The sequence below is a fragment of the Arachis duranensis genome, chromosome 6, assembly GCF_000817695.3.
Source record: "Arachis duranensis cultivar V14167 chromosome 6, aradu.V14167.gnm2.J7QH, whole genome shotgun sequence".
Taxonomy (NCBI): Eukaryota; Viridiplantae; Streptophyta; class Magnoliopsida; order Fabales; family Fabaceae; genus Arachis; species Arachis duranensis.
In genome coordinates this window covers 95,294,004-95,321,348 of record NC_029777.3, presented here as the reverse complement: position 1 = coordinate 95,321,348, position 27,345 = coordinate 95,294,004, and the positions used below count along the sequence as shown (strand labels likewise).

General features: G+C 33.3%; 1 pseudogene; it reads left to right on the top strand.

The window, feature by feature from the left end:
• LOC107494723 (guanine nucleotide-binding protein-like NSN1) lies at positions 1 to 3,579 on the top strand (annotated as a pseudogene).
• Positions 3,580 to 27,345: the final 23,766 nt, after the last annotated feature.

The following is a 27,345-nucleotide window of genomic DNA, read 5'->3' as shown; positions in this document are numbered from 1 at the left end:
ATGGTGGTTACTGCGACAGTTTTGAGTGGTGCAACTATATGCTCCCAGTTCGGTGGCAGTTTGGAGAGAAACACCGCTAGTTTGTTCGTTTTTCTTTATAGTCCTGTCTCTCTCATTCTCACTCTCTTAGTCTCGTTCTTTCTCCTCACCGGTTTTGCTCTTCTCCCGAGTTCTCTCTCAATCGTGACCTTTGTTCTCTCTAACCTTCCTATGAACCTTCATTGTCACCAACCACGTCACAGGCACCCTTTCCTCTTTTCGGAAAAGAGCCCCCCAAAAATCTTGCTAACCCTAATCCTTATTCCATGAGCTTCGATTAGTGCTGCTTCTTTTTGGTTTTGACCCTGAAGTGGTGCTCCTTTGCTTTCTCTCTTCAAATCTACTTTATCCGTGGTTTGAATTTGCTGCAGATGCATGAGCTTCTTGCCACAGTTGTCTCTGGCCTCCGTCGCTGCTAGACCCGTCACCATTACCACCCATCTCAGGTTCTTCTCCTTCTTCCTTTTCTTTTTTATTTGGGTTTTCGTTTTCTTATTCACCTTTTTATTTGGATTCTTAGATTTGTCAATTGATTGAACACCGAAAATTACATTTTCAATTAACAACTTAAGCAGTCAAAGGTGATTTAAGGAGTAATTTTTCTCTCTATATTTTATATTCAATAATTTATTTATCTTGAATTTGCCACTTAATTTGAATGCTGATTTTGAGGAGTTAGATGAAGATGATAAAGTCCTTATTTTTTTTATGATTTTGGGTACTATAGACTTCTTTTTTTTCTTTTTAATCTCAATCAAACATGCTGCATTTTTGTGCTTATTTTGACTACATAAGAATTAGAAACAAAGTGAAATTTTATTTGTTTTCATTTGTTTTTTACACTTTTTTCTTCTCAAATTTGCTCAAAATGGTATTTATGATAGTGAAGATGAATATTTTGACGACAATGATGATGCAGATCAAATCATTTGATTGAGTATAAATGATATATACTTTTATTGTATATGCTAAAAGAGGTGATTCAGAAATATGGTTATTTAGAGATTATTGGGAACACTTGTAATTTTATCTGTTTTTGTTTCAATTATGGACTTGATGTTAGTCTAGATAGAATTGAAGATGTTCTATTGCATTAGAGTATTCTTACTATGGTTAACAATTGTTCAGGCTCGAAAGAGGAAGTTAGGTTTACTAGAAGATGATGGCGTGTCTCAAATGACTGAAACATAAGAGCAAGCTCATACAATGGGTGCCGCATATGGGAAGAACTAAGGTGTTTCATTTTGCTCAACAATTGTTTAATAATTTGGTATTATAGCCTAATATTTGCTTGTTTCCTGTCTTTAATTGCTTTATTAAATTTCATTATTCTGACATGCCCATAATTTTGTACATACACAGATAATGCAGATAAACTCTTCTACAAGAAATTGGTAAAAATTGTTGAAGCTTCTGATGTTATTTTAGAAGTCCTTGATGCCCGACATCCTTTAAGTACTTGCTGCACTAATATGGAAAAGATGGTGATGAATGTTGGCCCGGATAAGCACCTAGTGTTACTATTGAATAAAATTAATAATTTTATTCTTTCCACCTTCCTCTCCTCATATTAGAAAATGATGATAAATGAAATAATCCCAATAGATTTGATGAAAAACTGGAATCTGTACTTTAAGCAGGACCCAACCATCAACAATTATACTGATACTTTTTGTTAATTTGTGGTGTTTTGTGTGGTTTAACCATAGTGTCAACCACCATATTATCTTAGATCTTGTTTTCCGAGAAGCAGTTGAGAAGTGGCTTAAGTACCTTAGAGAAGAAACTGCCTACTATGGCCTTCAAGTGCAGCACCTAGGAGCAGAGATCAAAATTAGGGTGGAAGTCATCAAAGGCAGCAAAAATCAAGTAATATTTTACAAACAAGTGATTGTCTTGGAGCTGATACACTCATCAAAGTCTTGAAGAATTACACAAGAAGTCATGAGGTTCTATAACTTAACTTGTGTTTGTTTTCATATAGCTTGTGTCTGTACCCTCTCTTCCCTCCCTATAGTATATGGTGTTTTACCTGCTAATTCTTCTACTACTTTTTTAAACTTGTGGTAGATCTAAATAGTTTTTGTAACTTTTTGAGTCAGTTTTATTGTTTGCTTTACTTATAGTACTTATTTATTTGTTGCTTTTTTGCCTTTGCAGATCAAGAAGACTATTACAGTAGGTGTAATTGGGCTGCCTAATATTGGCAAGAGTATTTTTATTAATATCTTAAAAAGAGCTCATGTTGTTAATGTTTGTGCTATTCCTAGATTAACAAGATCGATGCAAGAGGTTCAATTGGACAAAAATATTAAGTTGTTGACTGTTCTGGTGTTGTCATACTTAAATCACTAGAAAATGATGCTTCTATAGCTCTACGGAATTGCAAGAGAATTGAGAAGTTAGATAATCCAATTAGCCCAGGTATGCAAACAACTTTATCCTTTTTTCAAGATTTCCCAATTTGCTTAATTGATTGATAAAGACATAAAAGTTATAAACATCTGCTACCAATACTATTAGTTAGACCTGAGGAATTTGGTGTGCTTGAACCAAAATTGAAAGGATGCTTGGTGTGTATTAAGACTTGTCTCAGTGAACCTATTTCTATTCTTGAACCTATGTTGGTACTAAAAGGTTTAGAATACTATTTTTTTCTTTTTAAATTTATCTTTTACTTTAATTTCTCTGCATAGTTTCATTGAATAATCTGTTTTATAGACTCAGACCCAATAAAAAATTCCAATATTAACGTTGAAAAAGTATAACTGAAAATTTTCAAGTGTTCCATGTGTGGTCGCATGGAAAAGCAATATACTATTTTTAGAACTGAAAATAGGTGCTTTATACTAAAAAGATAACATATAAGTATGATAAAATTTCTATTATCATTCATTAACATCCTTCAGATTTTGTGCTCGGACAATACTAGCTTAGATCTGTTTAGAGGGGGTGTATCTTTTAAATATCACAGCAAAAACTTGCCATATACATTTAATTATAGTAAGTGTGCTAGGATGATAAGTTGGTTTGTTATAATGAAGTACTCATTTACTAATGGTATGCAAAGATCTTTTTGGAGATTGTGTGGATTATATATATATATCATGAATGTAGTAGTGGTAAAATGGTTATGTTACTTTGTTTTGTGTGAGATGCGTCATGCCAAAAGCAGGCCTCACTTGAATATATAAAAAAATAAATGAAAATTTTTCTAAAAATTTGAAAAATAAATGAAACTTAAATGTTTACACAAAGACAAAATGTTTTGAAGGTTTAAGAAATGTTTTGTTTGAAAAATAAATTAAAGTAAAAATTTGAAAATTCATTCTTTGTATTTTAGGATATAATCTCTGTATGCAAACTCATCGTTCATGTATTATCTTAGAAACAATGAATGCTCTACTTGCCGAACACATTATGTCGGTCGTCATTCTTTAAGAGATGATCCGAAATATGATGTCCTTTATTGCTGTTTTATATCTAGATATTGAGAAATATGTGGTGGACAGTGAAAAATTCAGTAGTGCTTTCTTTTGATTTTTGTAATCCGTTGAATTTTGAAGATTATGTTTATATAGATGTTTTGTTGATGTGTTAAGTTAGTATTTTATCTTTCTTTTGCTGATTGTTGCTATATAAATAAAATTCACAACCTTTCTAGTGTATGTAGGTATTTAACATATAAAAAGGGGCATATTTCAAAATGCTTTGACTTTTAGAAATTTTTTTTATAATCTTATATAAAAGATTGTGACAGTTTAATTTTTTTAAACCAGCGTGCAGGATAGCGGCGATTAAAAATTGCCACAATTTTTTTAAAAAAACTTATTTACCAAATAACGGCGGTTCTGTAACCGCCGCAAAATCAATTATCTGATTTGCTGCAGTTGTGCCAGCGGTTTTACAAAATTGCCACAAAATCAAATCTCTACCCTTTAATAGGCAACGTTTGGGGAACTGCTGGAATTTCGTTTCGCGGTGATTAAAAATCGCCGCAAATTTCTAAAAAATCGCCGCTATTCGGCATGTCTCTTGAAAATCACAAGCACTGACTCCCAGCGCCCCTACATCAGGCCCAGTGCCCAACAAAGGAAGCCCAGCGTTAAGTACCAATCCAACTCCCATGAAACCCTAAACTCAATTCAAGATTCAAGATTTAAATGATTAGTTAGGAATTTTGTTTGATTTGATGGATTAGTAATATAAATGTTTTCTTTATTTTGATTTATGCTTTTCTACTCTTTCAAGATTGAGTTTCGTTTTTCATCATTAATGGTTAAAAGTATTAGAAAATATTCTAATTCTGTTTTGGATTCTGTTATTACTTTAGAAAATTTAATATCAGAATTAATTTGAAACTCATCTCATAATCTTCAATTATTTAGAACTACTCTTTGAACACGTGACATTTAATTCAGATAGGGATAGTTTTTTAATATTGCGTGACTTAAAATTGAAACCGTTTTTCACCTCTTTTCTTAATTAGTTGATCAAGGGATTGACAATTAATTAAGTTAAGAGAAATTAAATTATTAAGGAATTGGAATTTGATTATAAATTATTTGCTGTGAAAAGATTTTTTCATGAGTCAAATTAGAAAACCACAAGTATCGCTTTTTCTAAGAATTTCACATCTCAGAAATCTTTAACATTCCCATTCTTTGATTACTTTCTTAAATCTCTAAATCTCCTTTCGATCACAATAATTATCTCTTCACTGTTCTTTGCTCTACTTCAAGATTCACAATCCTCTTGCCAATATTTGATTGATCTAATTAGAGATTCAATTAGACGTTACTTGATTCAATTCGTTAATCTTTGTGAGAATGATATCCACTCACTGTGGTATTACTTTATGCGATTTAGTGCACTTGCCATTATCTGAACATATCAATTTCGACTCATCACATCTCTACCATACTAGTATCCTCTGTTAACAAGAAAAATAAAAGAATAAAATTGTTAATTAGTAGAAAAATGAAAGATTAGTTATCTCGATGAATTGATACCAACTATGATGGAAGCTGTCATAACTGCTACCAATAGCATAGCAAGCAGCTTCCGGGCTGCCATTCTAATGGGTTTTGGCTTTGAAAGATTAAGTATTTTTTCTTTGTGGAGTGAAAAAAATTGTTTATTCACTAAGCATATATAAAAGGTGGATATGATGAATCGGTCCTCAAACATTCCATAAAATCAAGAGACATCAAATGTTACTCTAAGTAGTATGCTGCTAATTAAACTTAGGGATAAGTATGATTTTGGTCCTTAACGTAGGGGCTGAAAATTTATTTTGTCCCTCGCCTTTTTTTCGCTCCAAAATGGTCCCCAAGGTTTCAATTTGTTTTAAAATCGTCCTTTTTACCAATTATATTTTTTATTACCAAATTACCCTTTATTAAAAAAACTTCTTCTTTCCGCCGCAGTACCGCCGCCCGTTTCTTCTTCTTCTTCTTCCCGCCGCCGCACCCACCGCCGCCCGCCGCTTCTTCTTCTTCTTTTTCTGTGAATTCTGTGAATTGGATTTTTAGTGAAATTTCTGGATTTTTTGTGAAATTTGTTGTGGAATATTGTTGTTGCTGAAATTTGAATTTGGAGTATTGTTGTTGCTGATTCTAGGTTCTTGATGATGATGATAATTTTCTGAGTTGAATTTTTGTTTGTCTGAGTTTGAGTTCTGGATCTGAGTTCTGAGTTCTGATGAGGATGAGGATGATGATGTTGATTTTCTGAGTTTTGGTTGGTGTGATGCAGATGGTGATGGAGTGGCAGTGGGTGGGGGGTGGTGGTGGTGATTCTGGTTCTGAGTTCTTATGATTCCATGATGATGATGATGATGATGGTGGTGGGTGGTGGTGGTGGTGGTGCTTATGCTTCTGTTTCTGCTAGTGCTTTGCATGATTTTGGGGAAGAAGAGATATGGGCATTTTGGTCCGAAGGACGATTTTAAAACAAATTGAAACCTTGGAGACCATTTTGGAGCGAAAAAAAGGCGAGGGACGAAATAAATTTTCAACCCCTACGTTGGGACCAAAATTATACTTATCCCTTAAACTTATTATCCAATTTTTTCTTCTCATAACTATATTAAGGAAAATCTTGTTTGGTTTCATCCTAAAACTATTATCAAACGTTTATGAAAAGAATAATATTTTCTAACAATTATAAAAAAATATTTATACAAAAATATAATATTATTGAGTAATAGAATATATACAGATTAAATAGATAGTACAAAATAAATTTAAGAATATCTTACAAAAATATGAATTAAACTGAATTTTCACGTGAGTCGCACAGAAATCGCACGGAAGATGCATGGAATCGCTTGAAAATCTAAACTAAAAGTTAAAGTTAAAAACAAGTAAGAAACCTGGTGTTCTAATTAATTAGCACACAAAATAGTCACCAAAAAAATTAGCACACAAAATTAACATCCTAAATAAGAAATTTTAAATATTGGGTGAAAGTCTTATCGTCTTTGAAAATAAAAAAAATATTGATGGATATGGAAAAGATAAATGCAAAAGTTGGTATGAATCCAACAACCATAGCTGTAACCTTTTCTAAAAATTCATGTTTAAAACCAAAGTAAATTTTTAAGAAGTCTTTTGCTTGAATTTTATTCTATTAGATTCAGTGTTGTCTTTTATATCTTTATATTGTGAAACTACATACTAACTCATACAAACTACAAGCCACTGAATTTATCAAATTGAACCATGCATCTCCACCATATTGGTATCATCTGTTAACAAAAAAAAAAAAGAATGAAATTGTTAACTAGTTGAAAAATGAAAGGTTAGTTATCTTGACGAATTGAAACTAGCTATGATGGAGGCCGTAATAACTGTTACCAATAGCAAAGTAAGTAGCTTTCGGTCTCCTATTCTACCAACGGGTTTTAGTTTTGAAAGATTACATGTTTTTTATTTCTGCAGCAAAAGAAGTGTTTATTCACTGACTATATACAAAAGGTGGATATGATGAATCGGTCTTCAAACATTTTATAAAATCAAGAGACATCAAATATTGATGAAAATCTATTTAAATCTATTTTTCAACTTTTTTCCCTCATAATTATATTAAGGAGAATCTTGTTTAGTTTTATCCTAAAATTAGTATCAAATGTTTATAGAAAGAATAATATTTTTAATAATTATAAAAAAAATTATTACAAAAATATAACATGTATTGAGTAATAAAATATATACAGATTGAATAGATAGAAAAAAATAAATTTAAGAATATCTTACAAAAATATGAATTAAACTGAAATTTTATGTGAGTTACACATAAATCGACCAAAAAATGCACGGAATCTCTTGAAAATCTAAACTAATAGCTAAAGTTAAAATTAAGTAAAAAATCCTAGTGCTCTAATTAATTAGTATACTAAATTAACATCCTATGAGGCATTTTAATTGTTGGTGAAAGTCTTATCGTCTTTGAAATCTAAAAATATTGATGGAAAGAGCAAAGATAAATGCAACAGTTGATGTGAATCCAACAACTATAGCTGCAACTTTTATTCAAAAAAATCATGTTCAAAATCATAGTAATTTCTCAAAAAATCTTTCACTGAAATTTGTATTTCATTAGACTCAGTATTATCTTTTATATTTTCATATTGTGCAACTACCAACCCAAACAAACTCCGTGCCGTTGAATTTATCAAATTAAATTATACCATGCATCTCCACCATCCAGGTATCCTCTGTTAACTAATTTTTTATATTTAAAAAAAATTTAATTTATAATTTTAATATGTATCATACTATTTTTAGAGTATAAAATAACTAAACCTTTTGCCAAATACTTATAATCTTTAGGGACTTTTTTTTTTAATTTTGTTTTACTGAGTCCTTTTTATTAGTGATTTAGTGCCACAAAATTTTAAGTAATAATTTATGTAACCAAATATTTATGTATAAATTTAAAGACTTTATTTAAAATTGAGATTGAAACTGAGAGATAGAAATAGGTAAAAAGAGATTAAGACTAAATTAAGTTTTTGCATTATGTTTGGTATAAAATATACTGTACTGAGTTATGTCCAATTATCATGTTTGGTTTAAGAAAAATATAAAGATTGCGGAGTAGATTTAGAATTTTAAAAGTTAAATGAGAGAATTTTTAGAAAAAAAATGTTATGACTAAATAATTTTTCAGTCTCAGAAATTTTTCAGTTCCTTCTGTCCCTACTTTTTGAAAGTACTCAAAGAATTGAAATTTTGTGTCTTATGACTAAAATTTTAGTTTTAGTCTTTTACTACCAAATACAATACTAAATTTCAGTCTCCCAATCTTAGTTCTAGTCTATGAAAACAAACATTACTAAAGTGTTTGATTTTTTTATAAATGACAACAATATAATTTGAAAATATGTGTGACAATGATGAAACTAATACATGGAAACAAAAAAGTTAAGTCCAAGACTATAAAAAAGTTTAGTGTTCTAGGACTTAGATAAATTCTTGTTAAGAAGTTGGGCTTAGATATATCTCTCTTGTAACACTCTACTACACGGAGCTTTATGTTTAAGCCGTAAAACAGAGGTGGTGTGGTATTACGACCTCTAAATTAAAATATGTACATATAACAGCAGAAAGAATATAATAAATTAGGAGCCTTGAGGAACAGGTGAAATAAAAATCGTGAAATAAAAACGCAATGCTCAGAAAACAAGTTAACTTGCGTACTAAGAAAATTATAAGCAATCAAGTATAAGATAACAAAAGTAAGAACAGAGGGCCAAAGATACAAAATAACAAGCTCCTAACTCAGCCCACGAAGTCAAAACTGGTCGGAGAATATTTACACTCATATATACATATCCAAAACCCAAATTTACATAAACAAAATCCTGTCTCTCCATGAGCCTCTAAGAGGGTCAAAAGAAACAAGTTATGCAGAGAGAAAATTAAGTACATATATATACATAACTATATAGCAAAAATAACCCCGACAATCACTTCGCTTCAGAAGTCCATACGCCTAACAAGGTGTCTCTCGACTTGCATCTGAAAAAAAATAACAACACAGTATGAGGTGAGAATCGGAGGTTCTCAACATGGTGAAGGTGCCTCACATATAAGATATAAGGTCTTGGGAATGCCAGAGATAATCATAGAACGCCGACACTCAGATTATAAAGCTTCAAGTATTAAACAGAAACCATAAAAAAGTGGTTTTCTAAAAATATCTAAGCCTAACTTAACTTAATCTTGAATCTAAGTCCTACTGTCTTTCCTCCATACCTCCATCTCCGACAACATATCACAGAAAAATAAGCAGATAAAGGCAAGCATAAGAAGGTTGCAAGTATTGCAGGTATCAAATATGCATTTAAGATAGCAAATACACTTAGGCACACCCATTTAATGCACAAACAAGTAATTCAAGTAATATGCATATGATGCATACCTGTCCTATGGCTGATGAGTCTCATCTGTCGATTATCAAGCCAACCCGACAAGTCCGGTTTGCTAAACCCTTGGACTGTCCCTCGACATGCATCCCCAAGAGTCTATGCATAGTTTTTTTTCAAATAATCAATATTGCTCAATGGGGGTAACATTCCCGGGAATTTATAAGTGTCTGGTCATCCTTACGTCGTAGGGTCAATAGAGTATCGAGTTTTTGACCTATTACACGTGGTGGCAAGCCATGATACTTTACCCAGGGAATCTCGTATCTCAGATCATTTGATTATTTAGCCAAATATCATACATAATCATTCATAGCATTTCATATTCAATTACTCACTTTTTCAGCTTTACTTCACCTTCAAGTTATCCCCATTTCCTAACTTCATCTGATTATCAGGTTTAATAATATTATTTATGGATAAAGGAATGAAAATAGAGGTTTAGTAGTTTGAAATAGGATTTAAAACTCAGAAAACCATGCTTGCTAGAATAGGGACCACGCGTACGCGTGGGAGTGTAAAAAGGCAGCTCACGCGCGTACCCCCTTATCATGCTACGCGTAGGTGAGTACATCATGTCACGCGCACGCGTGGGCCATGCGTATGCGTGGACATGCATGCTGACACATTACGCGTACGCATATGGCTACTCATGTGCGCGCAGACAAAAATTCCATGCCACGCGTATGCATGGACCATGCATACGTGTGGACGTACGTTTTTCCAAAAACCTAATTAGGCAAAAAGCTGCAGAATTACATAATTTCAAACCAAAACTTCCGACGTACATAACTTAATCATTTTAAATCGTTTTCATCCTTTTTTTGAACGGCATAAATTTCACGAACCTAATTTTCATTTAAAACAAGTTGGAAACAAATTGAGGGTCTGAAAACCAAGTTTTAGTTCGCCGAAGTTCGGCCCAAAACTAAATTTTGCAAAATTTTCAAACCTCATTTTCATTCAAAAACTCCATCCTTTTCATCACCAAACATGCATTTCTCAATACAATATACCCTTCCTCGTCATCACAACAATCACCACAATAAGCATACCTCAAATCAACAATAATACACATACACCACTTAAATCCATCAACCCAAATCATAGCTTACAAATCCTAGGCTTATAACACCGTATGCCCTTCCTCATTATCACAACAACCTCCACAATAGTTATACCTCAAATCAATAATTCACCAAATCACCAATTAATCAACAAGCACCAAACCAAACATGTTCATCAACAAGATACTAAACAATAAATATACACATGCATTCCAACTTATCCTATGGTCATCTAGCCTAAGTTTTCACAGAATATTATATATTAAATGCAAGAAACCTAAACCATACCTTAGCCGGTTTCCACGTACTGTCCAAAGCAACTCACTAAAACAAATACAATCCCTAAAAGTTAAATAAAACACTAGTTCTCAGCTTCTTCCAAGTTCCAATATCCACAATTTCAAGCTCCAATTATTTATTCACAACCTAATACACATTCATAACACATATATACCCAATTTAATACTCAAAGCACAAATTCAGAAAATTAAATAGAATTTATGGTATCTTTACCTTACCCAAGTTTCGTATAAGTAAGAATGAACGTTTTTCTCAAACTAATTGGATCCTAAAATATCAAAAAGTAAAGAAATTCAACACCACCACTTAATTTTTGAAAATTAGGGGGAAGGAGTGGCTGAGAGTAACTAAATGGCTTACCTATGAAATTGTTCCAGTAGAAATGTAGAACTCGACGCGGTGATCGCATGACCGGAAACGGTGTGGCTATCGGAGCTCGAACGGAGGAGATACGGTGATTTGAATTTGGAACGATGGTTAGGAACCCTTCTCTCCTTGCTGTATTCACGTTGTTGTTGCTGAATTGGGAGAGTAAATGAGCTAAAGCTCATTTAAGTGCTGGGCCGGTTGAGTTTACGGGTCCAATTCAACTGGTTCGGTCCGTTCGGTTTAATTTTAGGCTGAATTCTTTAAAATTAATATCAAAATTCTTATTTTGATAAGCTCTATTCTAATTTAATATAATATTCTCATTTCTAATTTTTTTATTAAAAATTAATTTATTAACTAATTATCTTCTAATCTAATGGGGTTTATATCTCTTACATACACTTAAAATATTTATAAGAGGTAGAACATGTTAGCAATTGATTTATAAACAAAAGTTTTGAAAAATGCTTGATTTAGATAAAATATTGAAATTATTCTTAGTCTTTATTACATTTTTATCTTTTAAATTCATTTTAAATTATAAAAATAATTTCTCCAAATAATTATTGTATTAAATCATGTTTATTGAAAGTCACTTTGATTATTTTTTAGCCAAATATAACTGTTATGACTTTGGAAAAATCATCTTTAAATAGTTAACAAAAATAAGTAACTTTTTTGAAAAGTATAAAGTTAACCAAATTAACCCTAAATGTAGGATGCATCTTTCCTTTATTATTTCTTTATGTAATCTTCAAATATGATCTTGTTATTTGGAATTTCGTAATGCAACTATTTTATTTATATGCTATTAAATACTTTTTTAGTGATATATTTCAAATTAATCTCTAATAATATTTGTTTTGGACAAACTGATCTCTAACGAAAAAAATTGAAAAATTAGCATATTAAAGAATTATAAGTAAATCAATCGATATTAAAATAAAAAATAACTTAATCTTTTATTTTTATAAATTTTAGACAATTTATGAAAAGAGCCCTAAAATATGAGGAATTGATATGGCCTACTGCTAAAACTAAGATTCATGGGACTTAGTCCACTACACAAGGCCCATAAAGCCAATTAAGAAATAAGCAAGTGTCCAGCTACCCTTTTAGGCTCGCTACAAACTGTCCAAACAATATTTTTCTCACTTGAGATAGTGCTAACTTCGTGAACCAATTTGGATTGATCAATAAAAATTTAAAATATATATACAGTAATTTATTAATTAATAACAAATTTTTAAATAAAATTTCGATTCACAATAAATTAATTTTTTACTTACTTAATAATAATAATACTAACTTTGTCAATTTTATTTTATTTTTAGAAAATAGCAAACTGAACCATACTTGGAACAACAATGTTTACAGTAAAGGAATGTGAAACATATGAAATGTTGCTTATAAATTATTTCAAAAAAAGTTATTCATATTTCGTAGACCGCAAAAAATTAAATTAAACTACTTTAAGTGAAAAAGGTTCTCCTAATCATAAAAATTTTACTGTTAAAAATTAATATAAAAAATAAATAACAAATATAAAATATTAAGAAAGAGAAAAAATTTACAGGTCTATAAACACTTAACTACTAAAAATCGAAATGAGTAATTATTTGTCAGATATCATCGAATACTATTATCAATTTCTATAAAATAGAGATATTTTGTTGTCGTGTCTATGTGTCGAATATATTTCAAACATGATATTCATTAACATTCATTTGATATGTGTATATATTATTATTTATTAAAATAAATAAATATTTTAAATATTTTATATAATTAAAATAAGATATTTAAAATAATTAAAATTTTAATTTATGTTATAATTTTAATAAAATATCAAAATATTATTATAATTTATCTAACAAATACTATATATATATATATGTGTGTGTATATGTATTTGTATTTTATAAAATTTTAAAATTCGTATGATGATGTATACTGTATTGTGTCGTGTCCTGTGTTTATGTAGTATCAATGTATCATAGATCAATTCTCAACTTTAAGTAGGCTTGTCAAATAGGCTAATATCACTTGTTTGGACCCAATTTGTTTAAAATTGAATATTATATGAATTGACTTGTTTATTTTTTATTTGTTTATAGATATGAAATTTTAGGTTTGAACTATTTATAATAAGCTCGACGAATTATATGTATTAGATGTTTATTTTTTATTTTTAAAAAAGTTTTGGATAACAATTTGTCTTAAATTCAAAAAATTTTGAACATGAAAATTTTACTTTTGGACTAGAAATCTTAAATAAAATTTTATTAGTACGTGAATTGGGTCTTTAGGTTGAATCAAGGAAAATATTGAAAAAATGCTAAAATTTTTTGGAAAATTCAAAAAGAATAAATAAATAGATTGTCTCCTTATGTCAAAATTTAAACAATTGTCATTTTAAAAATAAAAATTTATACGATTAAGCTGATAAATGAATTAGTCTAACAAATTTAACCTATTTTAACATTCTAATTTTAAACTTATATAATATTAGAATCAATTCTTTTGTATTGTAAAATAAATCAGTCTAATTTTATCATAAGTGAGTAGAGTCCACCCAATTTATCTCAAATAGAAAAAAATAGTTTAATATTTAATGTGAAAATAGTTTAATATTTAAGCGAATATAGTTTATATTATTTTTTTTAAATAATATTTTTTTTAATATTCTCTCACCAACACAAGAAAAAAGAGAATAGAGTAATTGATATCTTTTTTTATAGTCCTCCACTCCTCCTTAGGAATGGAGCTTTTAAAAATATTTAAAAATCTGCACCAAAACTACTTTGCTTATTTGTAAAGTGTCGCCAAGCCAACTTTTTTCTTTATTTACAAACTTTTCATTCATCATCCTTCGTAATTCCAAACAACCCAAAGCTTTCTGTCGTTACCTAATCCGCTCTCTTTAATGCCACACCTCCTTGGAATAATGTCATCTTCTTCTTCTCCCCCAACCCATCTACTATCCCATTTATTTCGTCATTTTTGGTGCCGTTACCTCCACCGTCAACCCCTACTATATCGCTCCAGAGTCTCCAAACAATTCAAAGATCTAAATGTATTGTCACTATACTATGAGACTGTTTCACTCAATTTTTGGTATTGTTGGACAGAGTGTCAAATCAAACTTGTATCACGATCTCAGTTTGGGAAGCACATACGATTCCTCTGAAAAAGAGTGAGCTCGACTCGGAAATTATTTAACAATAATGTTGAAGTGACTTATATCAAAGTTACTAGTGACAAATTTATATTAAACATGGTAAAATAAATAAATAAACAAATAAAGAAGCAGATAATAGTTTAAAATCAATAAAACATAAAATTGAATCGTAAAGGAAAGAGAATAACGACAAAATATAAAATAAAAGACAATGAATCAAATAAACAAAAGAAAACAAGTTAAAAGTTGACTTCTAACACTTACATGTACTTACACTCCATGTTCTTCCGTTGCGTTGCGGAGACTGAAAATTTTATGAGTTTATGTGATGATCTAGCGTTCTTGATTGAAGTCTCAGAACTCTTCTGAGTTTCTACTATTTATAGACCATGGAGATGGTCTTGTCATGGATCATGTTATCCACTATCTTACATCTTCCTTTTTCTCATCCATGACCTTACCTTGTCCATGAAGAATCTTGACGCCCAAGTTTGACACCCACGTCTTCCAAGAGATGATTGATGTTCCTAAGAAAAAACAGTAACTTGTGACTGACTTCCTTGAATCTGTACATGTCCCCCAATCACTATCTGAGAATCCGAATGGAGTGGGGTCTATGTTGGCTGAGAAGAATAATCCCTTCGCTGGAGCTCCCCTTAAGTATCTTAGGACCCTTAGTGCAGCCTCAAAATGTTTGTCCATAGCACAATCCAAAAATTGATTGAACTTTCCAACCTCATAGCAGATTTCAGGTTTTGTGTTTGTGAAATGCAATAGACGTCCAGTGATTCTTCTATATTATGAATTTAATGTGAGTGGAGTCCATATGTGTTTTGATAAGGGTGATGTGTAGTCAATAGGGGTTGAAGCTGGCTTTGCTGTCATCATCCCATAGTCTTGGAGGAGATCGAGGCAATACTTGCGATGGCACACAGTAATCACCTTCTTGACTCAAGCGACTTCTATACCAAGAAAATACTTGATTTCACCCAGATCTTTAATTTTGTACAGATCATGCAAATACCCTTTCATCCAAGAGATTTCATTCAAATTATCCCAGTGAGCGCAAGATCATCAATGTAGACAAGAATGATTGTAAACCCACATGGAGAGCTCTTAGTAAACATGTTGTAGTCATCTTTAGATTGGGTGTAGCCAGCAGCAACAAGTGAGGCAGCATGCTTGGTGTTTCATTGCCTACTTGGTTGCTTCAATCCATAGAGAGAATGATCAAGGCGGCAAACCAAACTAGGTTTTGGAAGTTGTAACCCAGAGGGTGGTCTCATGTAAACTATCTCATCTAAATCACCATGCAAAAAGGCTGTATTTATGTCTAATTGATGTAAATTCCAACCCTTGATAGCAGCAAAAGACATAACAATCCGAAAGGTATTCATCTTCACAACTGGGCTAAAGGTGTCCTTGTAGTCTACACCTTGAGTTTGAGAGAATTCCTGTACCACGAGCCTCACTTTATACCTATCCATGGTGCCATTAGGGTGAAGCTTGAGCTTGAACACCCATTTACAACCCACATCTCTTTTACTAGCAGGTAGTTTAATAAGTGTCTAAGTTTTATTGTTCTCCAAAGCAGAAAGTTCATTGTTAACAGCTTCCTTCCAATTAGGATCCACAATAGCTTCATCATAGGTTTTTGGTTTTGTATTCATGGATACAACAAATGCAGATGCAAGTTTGACAGGGGATGCAAAATCATTTTTAAAAAATTCTAAGTGGGAGATAGGAGATTTATGTGAGGCAACAAGCATGCAATGAAAATCTTTTAAATAGGAGGGAGGCCTCTTTATTCTATCTGGTCTTCTAATTTTTTGTACATTCTCATGATGTAATGAATGTGTGCAATTAAATTCTGATGCATCAGTATCTATGCCCAGGGGCATGAGATCAACAATTGGTTCATGTAATTCAGTAATGTTATGATGATTATGCAATTGATTATTGAGACCAGATTCAAGTGTGATGTTCTGTGAAGTAATACTATGATCAGATGAAATGCCTATATCGAATGGGTCAATGAACGTGTGTGTAGAGCATAGTGGTGGTATGAAATTTGTTTGAGTGATGGAATCATGAGTAGAAAAGTGAAACGTCTGATATGGCAATACATTCTCATAAAAAACCACATTTCTTAAGACAAAAATTTCTCCATTTGACAAATTATAGAGTATGTAATCTTTTACACCCGATTTATAACCAATATTCACTCACTTGTGTGCTCTCTTATCAAGCTTTGTCCTATGAACAGTGAGTGTGGAGGCATATGCCAAGCACCCAAAGACTCTCAAATAATCAATATCTGGCAATTTGTTCTTTAAAAATTGATAGGGAGAGTGATTTTGTAACAAAGTGCTTGGAATCCTATTAATTATGTGGGCGTATATATACTTGTGCAGCGGTGCAGCCGCATAATTCCAAAAACATCTTGGTATGGCAGAGTGAAACATTAGAGCTCTAGTTACTTCAAGTATATGTTGATGTTTATGCTCTACAATACCATTTTGTTGAGGTGTTTCAACGCAAGTTGTTTGATGCAAGATTTCATTTGAATTATAGAAAGAGGTCAGTTTAAACTCTGCACCATTGTCTGTCCTAATTTTCTTTACTTTGATATTAAATTGAATGCTAACTGATTTCACAAAATTTTGCATGAGAGAAGAGGCTTTAGCCTTTGATTTCATGAAAAAACAACCATGTAAATCTACTTTTGTCTTCTATTACAATAAGAGAATATCTATGTGATGAGTCTATATTTGACGATATATTTTAGCTTGAATTGGATGGATTTCATCATATAAACTCACACTTATTCACTAAGATAGCATACTTTGTGTTTGATACCTAAATGCGAAAACATGTGTTTTTGTACTTAAATTGAGTAATTTAATTCCACTTTTATTCCATTTGATGCCATGACATGTTTGTTGAGTGATTTCAGGTCAAAGAGGCAAGAATGGATATGCAAAAATGGAAGGAAACATGTACAAAGGGAGAAAACATGAAGAAAACAAGGAAAAAGCACACAGCCGCGCGTGCATGCGCACAAGCAAGCGTGCGTATGCACAGGAAGGAATTTCCATGTGTGCTTTCCGCACAAGCACGTGTGCATACGTACAGGTCCACATTCAGCCAAGTGTGTGTACGCACACATCTGTGCATACGCACAGGTCCATGTACGTGGATTCATTAATGAAACACATGCTGCGCAATTTTGGGGCTCTTTTGGCCCATTTTGAAAGGCTTGGATGCTGAAATCAAGTGCTATAAGAAGGGAACTTCATGCCTTATGAAGGGAGCCATCCTAGAATAAGAAATACACATAGTAGAAGTAGGAGTAGTGTAGTTTAGTTTTCTTTATTTTCTCTCCTAGGATTTTTAATTCCATCTCCATTGTAGCATTTTATAGTTGATTTTGGCTTTGGATTTTGCTATATCATTGTAAGTATTTCCTTCATCTTTTTTTTTGTTGCACTATTTTGTCCTACACTTTCCTCTATTTGAAGTTATTTTTACAGTTTTGCAATTTTGAGTTCTTGTTAATGAATTTGATGTTTGATGCTTATTTTATGTTTATTTGAGTTGCTTATGTTGATTTTGTTTTTTTGTGGTTCATAGCTTTCATTAATTTACCAATTTTGCCATGTTTTGTGAATATGCATACTAGGTGTTTGATGAAATGTCAACCCTAGCTATGGGGTAGATTTTCACTCCTTGCCTTGGAAAAATGAGTCTATGGAGTACTAGAGCCATAATGTCCAACATTTAGTGATAATTCTTAGGTTTTTAGTTGTTATTGTTTCCACGAACGCTAGCTTTTTACCAATTAATTTGGCAAGTTAGTTAGGACTTGTGGACTAATAACAATTATGCTCACTTAACTTATCCTTCGATGTTAAAGGTTGACTTAGTGAGATTAATCCATCATAATTATCATAGTTGTGGTTATGGAAAGGAAGGGATTCCATAACTCATCCTAAGACAAGGTTTCATTTATGTTTTAAACTACTTTTCCATCACTTTATAGTTTTACTTGTTTATACTACATACATAGTTCTTTTATTCCTTTATTAGTTTATCAATTGCAATTTTGTCTTGTTCTTTTATTCCTTTATTTTGTTTGCTTTTATCATTGAGAACCCCCTTTGTTCTTGCACCCAAAATTGTGCACTTGTTGGCATTAGTTTCTAGGGAAGACAACCCGGAGGTTTGATTACTCTCGATTATTTAGAAATTTTAAACTTTGATTGAGCATTACTTGTTGGTTGAGAGCTATACTTGCAATGAGGTTAATTCTTCTTTACCGAGAAGGAATTATGAACCAACAGTTTTGCTCACATCACTATGTCCTTCCATAGAGGAAGTACCAAGTGGTCCCTATATATATATGAACAAGCTCAAACAAGTTTTCAAATTGTGACAGACTAGATGGAAAAGAAAGTTTTTTTTTTATTTTTTTGGCAAAGTGACATGAGTCACATGGATCCATATATCCTTTATTCTCTAAACATCCACATATCCTTTATTCTCTAAACATGAGTAAAATTGTTGCATTATTTTCATTCTTCTATCTGAAATGTGTCCTAGTCTAAAATGCCATAATGCCTTTCCATTTCTCTTGCTGGAATCGCAAAGAGAAACTGTAAGGTCCCACATCGGTTTGAGAGGGGAACGAAGCATGCCTTATAAGGGTGTGGATACCTCTCCCTAGCATGACGCATTTTGACGAGTGAGTGTGAGCTTCGGCTATCATCCCTATCGTCAAAGACAAAACCGTGAGGCCTTGTATGCCAAAGCGAACAATATCGTGTTAGCGGGTGGTCTGGGCTGTTACAGATGGTATCAGAGCCAGAGTCCGGATCGATGTGCCAGCGAGGGCGCTGGGCTCCCTTAGGGGGGTGGATTGTAAGGTCCCACATCAATTGGGGATGGGAACGAAGCATACCTTATAAGGGTGTGGATACCTCTCCCTAGTATGACGCGTTTTGACGAGTGAGTGTGGGGGGCTTTGGCTATCATCCCTATCGTCGAAGGCAAAACCGTGAGGCCTTGTGTGCAAAGCGGACAATATCGTGCTAGCGGGTGGTCTGGGCTGTTACAGAAACTAGAGTAGTCAGTGCTGATGCATATTTGTGGATGTAGTGAAGGCAGTTGTTACATTCATTACATCCACAAATAATGCATCAACACTGGCTATTCTGGTTTCGAAGGCATACATGCCTTTTTTTTTGTTCAGCTACTCCAATCACCCTCTTGGAGAGATGATCTTGTATCTCACAGTTAGAATCATTAAAAATGAATCGATAGATCTTATGTCAGTTTGGAGACTGAAATGAGGTTGAACTTAAAGTTTGGTATGTACAATACATGAAGTAAATGAAATTGACTTGTGAAGTGAATGGTTCCTACTATGTCAATAACAGTTTTTGTTCTATCTGGAAGGTTAACATGTATTGGCTTGATATAATATAAGGTACTAAATGCACTAATAGAAAATGATACATGCTTACTGGCTCTTGAGTCTATCTCCCAAGAGTTTGGACTAAATGTGCATAAAGACATGATAAATGCTATACCTTGGCTTGATGGTAATCTGTTTTGTTGCTGTCATTATGAGTTGGTTGTTGTGAACCTTCCTTTTCCAAAAATGCTAACAATGCTAGTTTCTGATTTGTAGAGAAATAAATCTCATATCTATCACCATTGGGTCCCTATGGAAGAGTATTGCTAATTTTCTCAACCTTTTCATAAGCAACTACGCTGTTGATCATGCTGCCCCTATTGTCATTTCTCATATGTGGCGGCAGTTTATGCTTTCTATAGCATATATCTTTAACATGTCCAGATTTTTCACAAAAAGTGCATTGTTTATAACTCCTACCACCTCTGACACCACTTACTCTTCCTCCTCTTTCTCAAAAACTTCTTCCACCTCTCATTAACTGGTGGTTTTATGTATTAGTTCTGAAATTGGCATTAGCTATCAGTGCCTTATAATCATTCAAATCGTAATTTTGTTTTTCTTGTTGGAGGAGCAATGAAAAGGCAGCATCGACCTTAGGAAGTGGTGTCATAAACATTATTTGAGATCTTGCTATTACAAACTGATCATGAAGACCTCTAAAAAAATGCACCAGATAAGTCTCTTCCAATCAGGTTCTCATAATGTCAAGTACACAATTACACGTCCCGACGCACACCTTGCAATATAGAATTGGACTAAAATTGTCCAATTTTTTCCAAATACCTTTCAATTTTGCGAAATAGGCTATCATGTTGAGGTCTCCTTGCCGTTGAAAAAAATTCCTCTTATAATTCAGCAACTCAAAAAATATCTCCATGATAATACCTATGTTTCAGAGCATTCCATAGGTCTGTTGCTACATTAATCCAGATCACACTTTGTACAATATTTAGACTCAAAGAAAAATTCAGCCATGACACTATATATGTATTGCATCTATCCTATATATCATATAGAGGATCATCTCTAGCTGGTTTGGTGATAGATCCATCAACAAATTGTATTTTATTTTTAGATCTGAGAGCTTTGGACATTCTTCTTTCTCATACATGATAGTTATTAGGTCCAAGAATAGTTGAAATCAAAAGAACCCCTAGATCCTCTCCGGGATGAAGAAAGTACAGACTCACCAAATTTGTAATAGGACTCAGATTTGCTCGATTTATGGTGGATTACAACTAGTTTCACCAAGCTTGCAACTTATTGGATGTCAAAGTTAGTCACTAGATTTGCCACTTTTGGTTCTGAATGTGAGTTCGGCATCAAATTCTACATGCAATAGGTTCTGAGATGTGAATCAATCACCTTCCACACCTAGTCTCGTGATCGGAGTCTTTACCTACTCCACACTCACTGTACCATGTTGAAGACATATGGCAGAGGCAAAACACTCTCATCAACTCTGTTGTATGAGTCAAAGTGTGAAGAGAAAAGAAGAAATAGAACGAAGCTAAAGAAAGTGATAAAACTAGTGAAGCAGAGAAGAAGTTGGAAGTTCAGAGAGAGAATAGTGAGAAGCACCACTAATCAGAATTTTCATCTCAGAAAATGAAATTCACAGTACTAATTACAACTAACAAGCTGCTATATATATTTCTCCCTATACAATTTGATTAAGTTACCTACTAACTAAGTAACCACTCATAACAACCTCTTCAGTCTTTCCCTCAGACCCTTATCGAACCCAACCCTATTTACCTCCGCCGCCACTCCGTCGTTCCCAAACCCTACTCACCACTTCCTCATTTCACTCTCAAGGTCACCAAAACACTCGTCGGCTCGTCACCCGCCTGAGATTACCTGCCCAAGAGCATCGTGTCTTTGTCTAATAAGTGAGCACCGCTGTTGCCATCTTCGTCGCAGCGGTGAGTCATGAGCACAGCAGTAAGCGTCGTTGTCGCCGCCTTCGTCACAACAGTTAGTGTCGTTGTTGCCATCATCCTCACAGCAACCCTCGCAGTAAGCCAGTAACCCTCGCCATTCTTCCTTCCTTCAATTATTCTCTGATTGTTGTGATTTCTATGAATCTGTGATTTCTCCTGATTTTCTGTGATTGTGGTGATTCTTGTAAATTTGTGATTTCTCCTAATTTGTTGTGATTGTTGTGATTTCTGTGATTTATTTGTTGTCTTTTGATTTTCTGTGATTGTTGTGATTTATGTGATTTTCTCGGATTTACCTTGAAACATTTTTGTGATTCTGCTAAATATATGTGTCTCTCTGAAGATAATGTTCATGTAAGTAAACTGTATACAATACACAATTTTTTCATATTATTATTGATTTATTATACGATTTTGATTTTAACTTTTAATTGTTCTTATCGATATAGGAATATAATTCAAACAAATCTATCTTTGATGAATTATATATGAAGCATAGATACATATGGAATCTTGTTTCCAAATACGTATAGACTATAGTTGTGGAGATTCGGTTTGGTGCTCTTCTTATCCACACATTTTCTATATCCCTACAGCCATACAAGAATTTCAAAATAGAGGAACCACCTTGTTTTTTATTTCTCTACTCTGTGAACCCAAACACTAATCTTCTTGAAGCCACCCTCCTCCATTCAATCCAACCCACTCAGTGCATTCCGTCGAACACCTCACCCTAACCTTTCCCATTCCTTTCTTTCTTCCACTCTCACCGCCCTCCATCACTACCCTTACCTCGTCCATCATCTATTCACACTCCTCCTCCGTTACTATCCTCTCTCTATCAACAAGCTTCTTTTTTCCATAACAGAATTCTTGCCATAATTAATTTTTAGCATGATCAAAAGTGGAATTGTTGTCCTAACATAATCAGTTAATTACAGATAAGTAAAAAGAAATGGTGTGGTGGGAATGATGAACAGGTTGATAAATCAGAATCTTCTGGTGATGATCATCAAGTGAAGATGAATTTTGATTGGAGGCTTTAGAGGTTGGAGAAAGATGTCCGAATGCAAAAGGTGGTTACCCAGTTGTTAATGTTAGTTGTATCTGTATTGATAGTGTCAATAGTTATCTTGTATTGTAAATCATGAATGAGTTGGTGGTGGATTTTCTGTATTCATTGCATGAGCAATATATGTAAAATGGTGTTTGTTGATGGAATGATAACCTAGTTAACTATGAATTTATTGAATTTATATTTGTTCATGAAATGAACCAAAAATAGTAATATGTTAAAGAAGGCAACAAAAGTGATTGAAAACCACAAAGCATAAGTGTATTAAGATAAATTTCATAATTTAGCAAAAAATAGCCAGTGACAAACATAAAGAGTAGCCAACTAATATGAAGCTGCTAAATGTAGTTGCCTCAAAAAGAAAGACTTCACAACAAAACATAAAGGATCACACATCCTTGTATAGTTATTGTCTAGTGAAAAGTTTTAATAACACAAAACAGAAGGCCCTATACACATTTATCTAAAGTCTTCAATTCTTCTTTCTTGGAAGCTTAAATCGTGGAGTTGGGATGAACTTCATCAAATTGGCAAATTTTGTTGCTGTTCCTGAACTAGTACCCTGCATGGGATTCACTATTGGAGAGGTTGCCAGTGGAAATGATCTTCTTTTTGGTGACAACTTTGAAGGCCTTTTCATACCAGGATCCTATATGAATAAAAATTGGCATTACACATAAATGAGTATTCACCTGAATCACAAAAGCCTAATGATATAAATATTAAACTAGCTATTGAGAATCTTTTGTCTCAGAAGCAGTTGGCTGAGATATCTCTATCTCCACTGATTGTGCAACAGTTGTGGGTAGTGCATTGTCAGTAGGTTGCACAACATAATTTTTTTCTCCATCACCTTGGCCAACATCATCTTGGGGCTGCTCAACTTGCTGCTCAGGTGCAGGATCACCTCCATCATTTTTCTTCTTCTCAATAGCTTTAGCAGCAGCGACAACAGCAACAGCATCATACACCCTCTTCTTTTTGCAACCTCTCCTTGTATATGTCCTTTTTCACCAAAGAAGCTACAAGTAAAGGTTCCCAATTGTCTTTTTAGATGTATATTATCTCTATTGTTACTAAAAAATTTGGTATTAATTTTTGGCTTTTTAGACCCTCTTCTACCCTTTTCATCTGCATCCATTCTTTTCTTTATCTTGAGTTTTTTAGATTTCTTCTTGATTTTTGGTGCATGTGGCCTATTGCAGTCATCTGCTTGCTCCCATAATGGTTGCCCAAGAATTGGATGAATGTGATAATTATATGTTTCTCTATATGACTCCATCGTTAGCTATCTGTGACAAAAATCTTCTAGTTGCTTGTTAACCCGAAAAAGTGCAGCACACGCGTGCACACAAAGAATACCTGCATATGCCCAACAATCACATCAACCATGCATCTTAGTCGTATAGCGTTAATGTAATTACTTATGATACAAACATAATTGTAATACATAAGCAACTGACCTGTAAGCATCCGAAATTGGCAAGTACATAATTTTTTTCTATGTCCACGACATGGTTAGTTAGGTGTCCATGCACCTCAAATTTTTCGTATCGGTTATCCTCGGTTCAAATAGGCTTCAAATTTTTAGACTCTTTTTTTACTTTCTCCAATCTACTCTTTATAACCGGTGTGAGCTTTTCAGTGAGATTGTTTAATTTCACCTTATCTTTGGCTATGATCCGCATCACAAACATTCGAACTTCTCTAGCAATGTTATAATGGGCTTGGCCCTTGCATCCTTGATCTTTACATTGAACACCTCACATGCATTATTACATATGCTATCCAACTTCGGCTTATGGTTGAATAAGCTTCTAGTCCAAGCATCCATTAGCCACTTGTCTAAATATTCCCATGCATCTACATTTAATTTTTTTATCTTGTCCATTCCATCCTTGAACTCTTGATAAGTTGTTGTCCTTGCACATTTTCACAAAAGTTCCCGTAACTATAGGTTCTTCCAAGTTTTGTTGAAATTTTTTCATAAATGCCAAACGTAAAAATGGTGATGCACATTGGACATTACCTCTTGCACTACCGGTATCAGTCCCTGACAGTTAGGAACATCATGGAACAGTTTAGACATCATCAAATATATACATATCTAACCATTTATCTAATATACACATAAAAGTCCCTAATTGTCAAGTCGATAACCATAACAGTCCCTACCATTTATTCATTTTCCTCGTAAAAGTCCCTAACATCCAGTATACTCATAAAAGTCCCTGACTTTTAATTTAATAAACCATAATAGTCCCTAACTAGTCACACTAACCATTCTTATCATCATCTAAAAGATAACATATAATAGCAATTACATGTAACAGCACAATCACATAGCTAATAGAACCAATAAGTATTAATATATCATAGAATCAGATTAGCACAAAATGTAAGATGTTTTCATACCTTTTACATATCTGATATAAAGCACCAGCCTTATCTTTGTAGTAGTCCAAGTTTGGACATAGTAACTCAAGAAACCATTTTCATTTTTCTGTATTCTCCACCTTAACAATAGCCCAAGCTATTACATAGATATGATGATTTGCATCTAGCTCGACTGCTGACAAAATTTGTCCATCAAACTGTGTCTTTAGGAATGCCCCATCCAATCCTATCAATGAACAACAGCCAGCCTTAAACCCATTTTTACAGCCACTTAAGCACACATACATCTTATCAAATGTAACTTCACCATTTGGTTGTGGTGTGGTACATATTTACATTGTGGAACCAGGATTAGTTTTTAACAAGGTCATACTATAATCTCGAATCATCCTATATTGATATTTCTCATTGACATACACCACAATTCTAGCATCCATTAAGGCCCTTGAAACTAAGTTCTTTTTTGGTGTCAAATCAAATCGTGTCTTGAAAAAAGTTGTAGCCTCGCAGTGTTTAAAACTATGATATTTTTTCACCTTCTTAACAAACTTGTTGCAGACTCAATTCCTGTTGGCAGCCCTATTTTTGTCCTCTCTAGGACAATTGTGGTCATCGTTAAAGATTTTAATTTGCCAACATATGTCCTCATGGTCTCTTGATGCATAGGCCACCCATGGACACTCTTTAACCTTACAAAGTGTCCTGCACCTTATGTTATCATTCTTTACCAGCTTTATGCTCCTATCCTCTTGAATTGTATATTTTCTTACAACTTCTCTAAAATTCCAGTTGGTTCCAAACTTCATGCCAACCACAAGATGCAGCTCCCCAAATTTTGCACCCTCTCTAAATATAGGACATGCATTTTCAGAATCATAGTCTTCTTCCAACTCATCTTCTGAATTTGGAGGAGTCTTTATCTCCTCCGAGTGCCATGAATTGGTGCCATCTGAATCAACACCAGGATCTAATCCATCATCTGCACCTTTAACAAAACTACCAACAAATCCAAGATCAACCTCATCTAGGGATGTCAATGCATGGGGTAGAGCGGGGGCGGGGGATGCCTCCCTGCTCCCCATCCCCGCCCTCAGATTTTGTCCTCGTCCCCACCCCGATCCCCGCCATGGGGGTTAATTGCCCCCATCCTCATTTCCCGCGTTCCCCGTGTTTTCCGCGAGTACCCATTCCTCATTTGTTTATGTTGAACATTTATATGAAAATTACCATAAAAATTTTAAAAAATATAAAAAAAACACAAAACATTATTACAACACACAAACATACATATCTTATCCAAGATTACAAGTCAAGAAATATAAAATAACAAATCATAGTCCATAAAATGAAATTTTAAAATACAACTTCCATTCTTAAAAAAAGCCATAAAATAAAATCTTCAACTTCCAACAAACAACTCCATGTTCTCTGTTAAAATACAACACAAACATGAATATGTTAACATACATCATAAACAAGAATACCATATATTTAATAAGAATTTGACATAATAAAAAAATAATTACCTAAACTCCTAAATCTCCATATCCATCACATAGTCCCAAGGAATTGGAATTTTCGACCCTGATTTACCTATATTATATCAACCAACTTTAATCCTTGTTTCGTGCCACCTCCAATCTTTCTTTCGTAATATTTATATATTGCCTTCCACTTTCTATCTATTTGCTCCCTCCTAAAATGTTTCCAAGCCTCAGAAGTTAATCCTTTTTTGTTAGGACTGTTTTGCACACTTTGCTAACTTCTTGTCCCCCCCTCTTGTGTTTCTTCTTGTTCTTCCTCTTGTGTTCTTTGGATATGTGCTTCAATTGCTTGACCCTCATCATCTTGAGTTGATTTTGTCTCATTATTATTTTCAATAGGAGTCGAGTTTAAACTATCCATTCTATACAGTAAGATTTAATACAGAAACACTAAATGAAAATTCAATACATAAACACTAAATCATAGAATCAACTCAAAATAAGCAAATTGAACCCAACAACTCAGAATCATGAAATCAGAGTTATTAACAAATTGAATCACAAAATCAAATCAAAAC